Raw genomic sequence first — 11,730 nt, 5'->3', positions numbered from 1 at the left:
CATATGCATATATATATATATATATATATATATATATATATATATATATATATATATATATATATATATATATATATATATATATATATATATATATATATATATATATATATATATATATATATAATATAATATAATATAATTTAACTAACATATTTCTCAAATTACAATGAAGCATATTCATTGCCTTCAAAACCATATCAGCTAATGTTTGTTGAGCTCTAAAGATTTTCCATTGCTGGAGAAAACAAGATCGAGGTAGTTAAAAATTGTAACCACATGAATATTTTTTTCAGACTATATCCTATGTTTTATCTTGTCTTAATGATCTCCCTTTGCTAAAGTCCATAACTCAAGTTTTATCAAGGTCGGTGTTCACAGTACATGTTCATGAAACACCTTTTCTAATGTCCATAACTCAAATTTTATCAAGGTCGATGTTCACAGTACATGTGTATAATAGTTATTGTGAAAAATATTATTATTTTTTAACCCTCATTTTTTTCTTCTTCTGAAAATAGACTTAAATTGTGAGCAAACAGAAAAAAAGATATTCCGTTTAGGTCCATAAAGATATATCTCATAGACTCATAATGATTTCTTTTACAGAGCTTCACAAAATAACGAAAATAATATCGGTAATAAAACGTACACTTGTACCAGACCTACTGCATTCTCATAAAAGTTATTAAGGATCCCCAAATGCGAAACACATGAAGTTACTACAATGTACATAAAACGAAGAACATTAAACAGCTTAAAATATACAAAAGCTAGGTAAAATCATTTATTTACATTTAAATATTTATTATCAAAGATTGAAAACCAAAAGAAGAAATAGTGTCAGTAGTTCCAGTCTCGTTCTTGAAACCAAATTGTGCATTCGGTTATTTGTAGTTTTCCTTCGCCCAAATTCCAAAATCTTTCATTAAAAATACTCGCGAATAATTTTGAAAAATAATTTCTCTACTATACTGCAATCATCATTAGACTTAAATATTGGTAAAATTACACTCTTGCTTATGCCCCCCACCCCCCGGCAAATGGCCATTATCGAATAGTAAATTAAATATTTTACATATGAAGGGCTTACGTATCTCCATTTGAGTTTGGAACCAGTCATCCAAAAGATAACTACAGATGTGTTTTTGAGTTCTCAAATTGCTTTTGTAATTTCACCTTCTGTTGTTTATTTCTAAATAGTTCCTCAAAGATTGTTCCTTGATTCAATAAATTATTTTCATCTATCACATAAAAGGCTTAGTTTTGGTTATCAGCAACATTCCACAAACTTGCTTGGAATTTTTCACTCAAAAGGAATAGTGTCAGATAAGTAGTAAACACTCAGACTCACTTAGAATATTAAGTGTGAGAGTTGAATCATAATATTATATCCACGCCTACAATTCACAAAATTTCTGTGCAGGAAAGTACACATCTACGTTTGCTATATAGGTTCTAAGGTTATATTTGGTGGAAAAAGAAACTCTGAATCCCGTGGGTAACTATAAACTATAAATATATATATTTTCGGTCTCCTTTCCATATCTTGGAAAAAATGGTGGTAGAGGAATGATATATTCTGCACTCTGTGCTGTTGTCCTTATACGATATAAGGGAAACAACTCAGAATTATATTTGGCACTGGTTCTAGGAGTTATGTACAAAACACGGTAACAATCGGCGTTCTTTTGCGTGCCATTAATAACACTAACACCACTACTAATACTTATACTACTAATACTGATAATAATACTTTCTCATTGTATCAGTCATATAAATATAAATGCTCAATGTCTGTCTTTGTTATTTTTATATTTGTTTAGAGTCCTCCAATCATGTCGCGCGACTTCTCAGCAGATTCATAAAATATAAAAGTCTTAGGATCATGGAGAAATGACCTTGATGAACATCTTGCAGCAATTGAAAAATGAGACATATCACAGTAAAAAAAGTGTAATTTACATTCATGTCAGAAATAATGGATTTTACCATGCAAAGCATGTAGCAGATCACCTCGTTTTAGTGACCACTGATAATGCCTATCATGCAATCGCTTTGTTTACCTTCCTGACTGTATTTCTCCCAACCCCACCCACCATTGCTCAGATCACCGTCTATATTTTCCGTGGATGTATAATCTGCGTTTTACATTAAGTAAGAGTCTAACATTTATTTTGGTCCTTGTATTTCCATACTGCCGTGACAAGTATCGAAGAATTTGTCTAAGGGCACTAACTCTACAAGGCTCAGAGCGTTACCAGTATGCTGAAAGAAAATACCTTGAAACAAGTTATGAATGGCAAGGTCAAATTGAAAAGAACAAGAAAACAAGATCGGAGAAGAAGCCTCAAACCAAACAATTTAACAGCAAATCTTGCTTTATATGCACTTACCAAAAGTATCAAGGTCAGATGGAAGTTGACAATTTTGCATGCGTTTCATAAAGTGTGACCAGAACAGAATTGCGTGCTATGATCTCTGCACTTCGGAAATTTCATCATTTATGCGTAAGAGGTCCATGTACGCAATATAATTCTGCTGTCATTTGGATAGAAAGAACAACCTGAAATGTCTAACAGGGCAAGTTGAAAGATAGCTGCAAAAACTGGCCACGTATAATATTCATATCACTCACAGAGCAAGCAAGAAACATTCTAATGCTGATGCAGTTTCTCGAAATTCTAGCGCTGTTTTTCTGACAAAATCTCAGATAATGATATTGAACTAACTAATGATAAAAAAGAGTCACCACCACTGTCTCATATATAGGATAGTCCCTACGACCCTGCTCAAGTTTATGTGAATTACAACAGTCAAAATTAGGATCTAGAAGTGGACTCCTTTCCTGTACAGGATAATGGTATATATTTAGTGAGGTCCTAACTAGGGCTCATAAAGCACGTAAAGAGACTGAATCCAAAGCCTGCTCAAGATGTTATAGTAGGATGGTCTAGTTTCGAAATTTGTCATGATTAATTGCATGACTCCAGTGTTGCCTCTATCATGCTTCTAAGTGAAGATGGTTCCATCAGACCGGAGTGGTCAAATATTTCGGCTAGTCTAGCAGAGCTTAAGTCATTATGGCGCAGTCGGAATAGACTACATCACAAGGATGGTATGCTGTAGGATGGTCTAGTTTAGAAATTTGTCAGGATTAGTTGCATGACTCCAATGTTGCCTCTATCATGCTTCTAAGTGAAGATGGTTCCATCAGACCTGAGTGGTCAAATATTTCGGCCCGTCTAGTAGAGCTGAAGTCATTATGGCGCAGTCGGAATAGACTACACCACAAGGATGGTATGCTGTACCACAAGCGGCTAAGTAAAGATGGCAGGACTACCCATTACCAGCTTGTTGTGTCCGTAAATAAGAAGGTAGATGTACTCAGGTACTTTCACGAATTTTCATCGGCTAGTCATCTGGGTGCAGATAAGATGCTGGAGAAAACTAAACTCTGTTTTTACTTACATAATGTGAGAAAGGATGTAAATAGCTACGGCACAACTTGCAACAGCTGTGTGGCAAGGAATACCAGAATGGAGCTAGTTGCCGTGAACAATTTGGGCTCATTACTTCAAGGCGGAGATGGATATCGATACATACTTGTCATGTGTGATCTGCTTACAAAATGTACAGAAGCATATCCACTGCCAGATCAGGAAGCTCCAGCTGGTACAAATGCTTTTGTGGACTGCTTTGTAAGCAGATTTTGGTATACAACTTTAAGTACGTGCTGATAAAGGGACTAACTTCCAATCAGAGATATTTCAAGGAGTGTGTGACCTTCTTTGCATTAAGAAGACTAAAACCACCAGCATGGGTCCTCAAGCAAACGTAACTGTCGTACGAATTAATCGGACTCTCATAGCTATTTTATCGATGTATTGCTAAAAGAATCAACAGCATTGGAATGAGTATCCCCAGCAGGCTATGATAGCCTGTAGGTCTTCTGTAAACGTTTGCACTCATGGCTTTGGAAAGAGACGTTGTTATCAATGAATGCAATATTAGGCACTTAGATGGTGTTGAATAGTCGGCACACAGCTGAAACTGAAAGTACAGATTATGTCAAACCTTTTCACGCGAGTTGAAAGAATTACACGACATAGCTCGTACATATTTTAAAGTCAGGTACTAATACCGGAAGAAATACAATGATCTAAAGGCAAAGAAGAGATCACTTGAAGCTAGACAAGCATTTTGGCAGCACAACCTAACGAGAAAAGTAAGAATCTGTCAGAATTTGTTCCACAATATAGAAAGGGTCTTATTTGATCACCAACAAGCTATACAATTGCGCCTATATCGTTAAGAAATCGAAGAAGCTAATCACGTTGATCGTCTTTTGCGGAAAAGAAGATACAAGTTTAGTTTTACCCACAGTAGTAGATGTATCACAAGAGAAGAGTATCAGGAACCATCTTCTTGTTTTGAGATCATTTCAGATTGTTTTGATTTCTTCAGAGCCAATTAATTAAATTAAAATACATGACCTATAGAATAATATTATTTAAAATAAAATACCAAAACTATAAAATAATGTTATTTAAATTTAAAACACTTAAACTATAGATAAACTTTTGTTTAAATCAGAGTAAAAAAACTATAGAATAATGTTATTTTATTTTAAATACCAAACTATAGAATAATGCTATTTTCGTTAGAAATTATTTTAGAAATACCAAAATATTATTTTAAATTAAAATTGTTTGCATAATTGCCACACTTAGATCCCGGATTCTCAAAATGAGTTTATGTCGACATTTTCAGTGTTTGAATCCAACATTTGTCCGTTATTCAGAAACTAGCAGATTTCACTGCAGACTAAAATCTGTACATTGGTATTAGTCAAATGGAGTAATGAAAATTTTATTTTAAATTTAAATTGGACAGAAGGTGGGTGGGGGCTGCTGTCTTCAGATTTGGCAATTATTATGATAGATTTTCCACTGATTGTAATTCAGTTTATTATACTTCATACTTCTAAACGTGATTTGATAGATAAAATGTATATACCTCTAAACATGATTTGCCAAATATTATTAAAACTTAAAATGTACTTGCTTAAATTGGTTTAGTACAAAATAAGATAAAAAAACATTCTTAAGCAAGTTTATAGCATAAAACCATTTTCTAAGAGAAATTTTTCATTTGCTTGGCTGTGTGTGTTTTTTTTTATTTTTGTCTTAAAAGCATATTGGTGTTTATTATTATTATTATTATTATTATTATTCTGAATACTCATTTGTTTATCAACATTATAAGTACATGTACATGTTGTCATGATATTATTCAGACTTTCCATCGCCGATCTCGACTTCCAAGTCAATATAAAGAACATTCACCAGCAGTGATAGCCTCGTTATGATTTTTAGCGATCGATATAAGGAGCGGTGACTCGCCTGTGTCACAGAATTAGGCCAAAAACAAAAAAAAAATAACTTGGTTTTGCCTTAGAACTATTTGACTATTATCGTTGTAAATGCGTACAACGTTGTCTAGGGTGAATAAGTGTTTTTCCAGGTAAGCGACTGTACTAACATGTATCTCACCTGAAATTATTTGCGACGAGGGACATTAAAAGCATGATATGCACGGGTATTTTACCCTGACTATTACTCATTCTCCAATGGATTTAAGGAAGATCAATTTCTAACCGACACACTGTTCGTTTTGGATCTTGTCAAGGAGCGTACGCTCTCCATTGTGTTCTCCAGCGATAGGGCTGACTAGAGCTGACTAGAGCTGTCTAGAACTGTCTGAAGCTGTCTAAAGCTGTTTAGAGCTGTCTGGAGTTTCCAGAGTATTTAGGGCTGCTTGCTGTCGATACGTATGTATGTATGTACGTATGTCTGTACATGTGGTGGAGCCACGAATGTAGACGTAGCTAATTCAAGGGCGCGGTATGCTGTCTGTACGTGTGTATACGTATGACTGTACATGTGGTGGATCCATGAAGGGTGTGAGCGGCCGATAAAAGTGTGGGCCAACCCAAGGACTCTGTGAAACTGTGCGGTTCATCAGTTTATGAATCGTACGACTGTACAAGGGTCAAGAAGCATATGTGTGTACCAACTGTTGTTTCAATTGGGTACATTTTCATTTACATGAGATTATTTTGAATCTTAGTTGTATTCCAGGAGATTATGTGAATCTCACTTACAGTGCATAACATTATTTGAAACACATTTGAATACCTTGAGATTATTTGAATCTTAATCGAAGTCCATACGTGAGATTATGTGAATCTCTCTTACAGTGCATAATATTATTTGAAACGTATCTGCAGTCCATGAGGTTTCTTGAATCTGTATTTCATATTGAATTCATATTTTTGGTTTATTTTCAATTTGTGAATGTTTGTGTAGAGTGATTGGATCAATCGTATGTTGAGAGTGTGAGAGAATCATTGTATTTATACACCATATATTTTCTTTATTATTTCATTTAATAAATTTTCATTTTTCACACATTGTGTTTGTGTTATTCATTTAATCCAAAACCCACTCGGTTTCTATTTTGCAACAGCCTGAAACGCATAATGCGAAAGGGGGTTTATTATTTTAGTTCAATTTGTTGTATTGGAGGTCCTACAGATGGCATATCAATTGGACTGCAACACGATTGAGTTGATGCAGATATATAACGTGATAATATTTCGTTACGGTAGCAAAATACAGATTTACTACATTATATATCTGTTTGTCATTTATCCCAAGTAAAACCCATTTCTTTTTAGTATAAAATAAGACAAATATTGACAATTACTTTTGATCTAATCTAAAAAAAATATGAAAATATTCTTTTTTACACAGTAAAAACAACGAGCTTCTGTTTCTGCAGAAACAACATGTATTTCCTTGTTGCTAAGAAACTTGCTTGTAATCAAAATTGTTTGTAGAAAATTAAATTGAAACCATCGTTGTTTTTGACATTTTGTAATCGGTAAGATTAGTTTGAAATATTTAAATGTTTAACTTTGAAATTTCAGGCTAATCTTCTTTATGTATATTATCTAATTAGAGATTCTATTTAACTTCAGATGCGGGCGCACGTGCTTTTGATAAAAGTCTAATAAATTCTTCTATAACACTTTTTGCTTCTATTTGATGGCTGCGAATATGGATGTTACATGGATCGTTGTAAAATATTGTCACTAGTTAAATCGTAATTTTCTTTATACCTTTTTATTATATCTATTACATTTTAAAAATCTTTGAAAGCCGCTTTACCTGGAATGTGTTAATCAGCTTCTCATAACTAATTCAAATTCCTTCTATATTTACAGAATCATTGACATCCATAAGCCCCATTACAAACCAGTGGCTGCAAATTATACTATTACTTCCGGTCTTGATATTTTCGATTCTTCCATATCTGTGTCTGCAGCAAGTATTAATAATTTCACAGCGACGTAACATCTGCATTTATCCAGTAAAGCGTTTTCCCAAGATCTATTCAGATTTTAATGTTTTTTGTTAAAATAAAAAACAATGTCTATTCCAAAAGAGAAACCATTCCGATATAATTAGAAAATACAATTAGTATATTCTTCCACTTTCGATCGGTAATTACGAATCTTCTCAGCCAAGTCTATGTATTAGAATCGTCAAAGTTAATTGTACTTGTCATTTAAATATTGTCTTCCTTTTAATCTTTGATAATCACATTTCATTACATTGTAGTCATTCGTCAGTTCCAAAGAAATAACAGTGATTCATGCTCTCGGAACACATGTCAAGAGGATTTGGAAGGACCAAAAATGAGTTAATTTTAATGAGGCTTTCTATAACTATTAATTGCCAGTAAGATATACTAATGTTTTGACCAATGAACAAGAAGACTACTAATTTCTCTGATTTTTGGATTGCAGTTTAACGGTACCAAGGAAAAAAGTATGCCATGGAAAACGAATTCAATAGCGTTCCAGTCTAAATTTTAAATGGGTCAGAATTGAAGTTTATAGCCTGTTCTATTACCAAGCCAATTTCTTTTGGTTATTTTCAATATTTACACTAATTGCTGAAAATTAAGAAGCGTGATAGATAAGATCTAATGCGGTTTTTATGATCTGAACCTGTATGGGGGTCTCGTAGATTACCTTATGTTGGGGTGGGGTGCACCCAGTATTATCTTTAATTGTTACAGATGACCCATCCTGGCTCGTTTTTGTTAGAAATTGAAGTAGTGATAGAGATGCAAAGCTCCGAGACCCCAGTCAGGGATGCCGACAGTTAAATAACTGAATATACAAAAGGTGAAATTCAAATAAGCAACAAATTTAATGCCATTCAATTACAGTTAATCCTTCTTCAAATGAAATTCAATATTAAAAACCCTATCACTCGTCTTTCACTCGACCAAGTGACGGCCTATTTCATCATCTGACATAGTGTGATAGATTTTCCTCCTGTCCTGTGTTTCTACTCATCTGTAGTATTTCTTGACTGGTACCCAGTACCCCTTAAGTCCAACAACCACGTCCTTCAACCTTCCACTTCCTCCACTTCTGTTCTCTCCTTGTCTCCCAGAGACTCGGGACCAATAGTACCAGGGTATTTCCCTTGTCTGTCTCCCACAGCTCATCCGGTCTCTAAAAACTTCCTGTCCCAACACACACAAGGACATTAGCATATTAGAACTTCCTTATGTAATTCGCGCTGGATGGTTTAGAGACTACTGACGTTTAGTTTCAAAACACTATATTTAACTTGCGATTCCAATGGTGGCCACGCCTTGCTCTATTCCGAGTGGATGTCGATTCACCCATGGTCTACATAATTAGCAGACATCGCCCTCTCTCCGGCAGTCTGTCAAGGGTGGATTTACGACCCTCACTTGATGTTACTTTGTGCCAACACCGGCAATTCATGCCACTTACCTGTGAATCGCACTCAGCAGAATAAGGCACCAGTAACAAGTTCCTATGGCCATGTTATATACTACTGGCTTCCCCCGTCTTTTTGATGTCGTCTTACACTCGCAACATTTATGAAGCGAACAATTAGCGTCAGGGTCTAGCATATACATGTTGCAATCTGGCTATTCTTCCTTACTTATAACGTGACAGAACCGTGTAAAAGTAAATAATTATCATCTGCGTATTCAGTTGTTACTTAAGTTTTGACATTTACTTCAGTGCTCCTATTGTCTGGAAATTTTCCAGAGCATGTAGCCAAAATCTTTGTAGAAATTATGAATATATACGATGAGATGGGGATGTCTCTGTCTGGAATCTCTTTTTATGTCAAACATGAAGAACACTGGTCAGTCATTAGTACAGAAGACTGTATTATTATTAAAAGCTGAGTCTATTTTATAGCATATAATCTAACATTATCAGAGAGTAGAATATTTTCTGTAAAAGCTCATTCTAAAGAATCACGATTTTCCAAAGTCTGTTATAAATACTAGATTTGGTTTGTTACATATCTTAATACGAACACTTAATTGTATAAATTGCAAATATTTTCAACGATGTATATACTTGTAATAAAGTCCCATAAGATTGTATTTATAATATCAGGCAAATCCATTTTCATCCTGTTTGAGACAGAAGCAGTGGCTATTTGATATGAATTATTTGAAAGAGACATTGATCTCCAGTTTTTTAAGTTCCGTTTTGGCCACTGTTTGTTATACTTGTAATTATCTACTTCGTTTGTGTAAAAGATAATTATCCTGACACAGATGAAAATGGTATTGCTCCTGCAAAAGACCGACTAATATCTGAATTAAAAATACTATAAACAAAAAACCAATGCAAAAATATTCAACTGTAAATCCATCTGGGTCAAAACTTTATTTATTTGGTATATTTCATTCAAAGCTGAGCTTGTCCCCAGATGGGAGATGGATCTTTGTAAAGATTCATTTTGAGTATTTATTCACTTTCGGTATTTCTCTGTAACTTAAGTCAGATTCAATAATCATCGGTTTGGACATGTTGATAGGTTTATGAATTTTAATAGTGCAATTTATTTTCTTGTAAAATATCCTTTTGGCTTTTAGTTAAACTACCATCATGTTTTCTCAGAACAGAAACTATCTTATTAATATAATATATATTTTCTGAGTGAAAAACATAGTTGGTTTAACTTCTTCTAATTTCTTTCCGGAATTTTTTGTAGCTTTTGAAAAAAGACAATTGCTCTGGTTCATTCATATCCCAATATTGCGCTTAGAAAATTCTCTCATGTTTTAGTGAAATGGTTGTCTTGCATTATAAATATTATACATGCTTTCTCTTCATGTACGTAAATACATCTTATTGTTTATTAGGATCTCCCAGTCCCTGGTAACTCATATAATTTATGCTAAAGTCAAGGTTCATTCACAAGAACCGTGTTATAGATAAGCATTCACAAGAACCATGTTATATCTATGTGCCGGTAAAGTGCAAAGTTTAGTCTGCTATGTTAAGTATAGTTAAAAATAAACTTACAAAGTATATATGGGACTATGGTTTTTGTTAGTGCCACATATACCATAATTATTGAAAAGCATTATTGAACAAGAACTAGAATAGGTTAGGTTTGATCTGGTAAAGTCCTTGAGTTTTGCAAATATTCACACTTGACCACAGAAGCAAAAGCAAAAATATAAATAAATTAGTACCTGAGTCGTAATTTGATAGATAGGGAGTTAAATTTGTAGATTTTTTATAGGGACGTTTGGAGGTTGCAGAGATACAGTTGCTGTATGGATGATTTGGGTGCTTGCCTTATACATATTTGTCGTCAGTTCAAACGCCGATTCGATCGGATTGGTCAGGTAGACGTGTTTCGATCGGAACATCACTCAACCATATCAGGTCGTGAAATAACCCTTGAAGTAGTTGAAGGAAAGCATGTCAACGTAATGTGTTTTGTGAATCACCTCTGGTCGAGTTAACCACGTAAAGACCGAAAATATTCCAAGTTTGACTTTGCCTCCGTTCGCCCTATTTTTCGATACGAACGGAAGAAGTTCAGAATATAGTTCTTTATGGCGACGAATTACATCCGATGTATCTATCTCGACATGACGGAAAAGGCCGAGAATGTTCCGATTGGTTACTTCTTCGTCCGCGCCATAATGGTATGCTTTTGTTTTGTTTCTTTTTTTGTGCATAAGCTATGAAGACCAGTCTAGCATTACCGCGTGCCAACAGAGCTGCGATATGTGATCGCTTTGAGTGTAAGAGAAATATAACAAAGCTTTTCTTCCCCATTCAAGTTTCGATATGTAAAGTTAACGAAAATGTGATAAATGTTTGATTATTACTTGGTAGCAACCTTCGACAGCCGAAACACTGCCTTTGCTGTATCATTTACCGTCAGACTTTGCCATACACTTCAGTGTTAATAGCATTCCTAGAACTGGGAATGTGTATATGGAAACAATGGGGAATTTAAAACACATTTAGATCATGGTTTCTAACATCTAATCCCTTCTCACTCTTAACTTTGGTTGAAATTTATTTTCAGATGTCCTTTTAAAGCAGACTTCCAAGTCATGTGTACGAGTGAAACTATTTGGGCAATCTTATAGCAATAATTAAGCTCACGTGTCCACAAGTGTTTGACGTATAAATGTATCATTGCCTGTTCAGCCATTTTCTACCTGCTACACATAATTCAGTAAACCTAGACCCATAAACATTAGCAATCCATTTGTCTTGAGAGGTTCTCTGTCTTAAAACACAGTTCTTCCAGAAAATGTTTACCAAGCAGCGTACTTCTAGAT

The sequence above is a fragment of the Sinohyriopsis cumingii genome, chromosome 4, assembly GCF_028554795.1.
Source record: "Sinohyriopsis cumingii isolate HCF-2022 chromosome 4, ASM2855479v2, whole genome shotgun sequence".
In the NCBI taxonomy this organism is placed as follows: Eukaryota; Metazoa; Mollusca; class Bivalvia; order Unionida; family Unionidae; genus Sinohyriopsis; species Sinohyriopsis cumingii.
Note: the sequence above shows the minus strand (reverse complement) of the source record.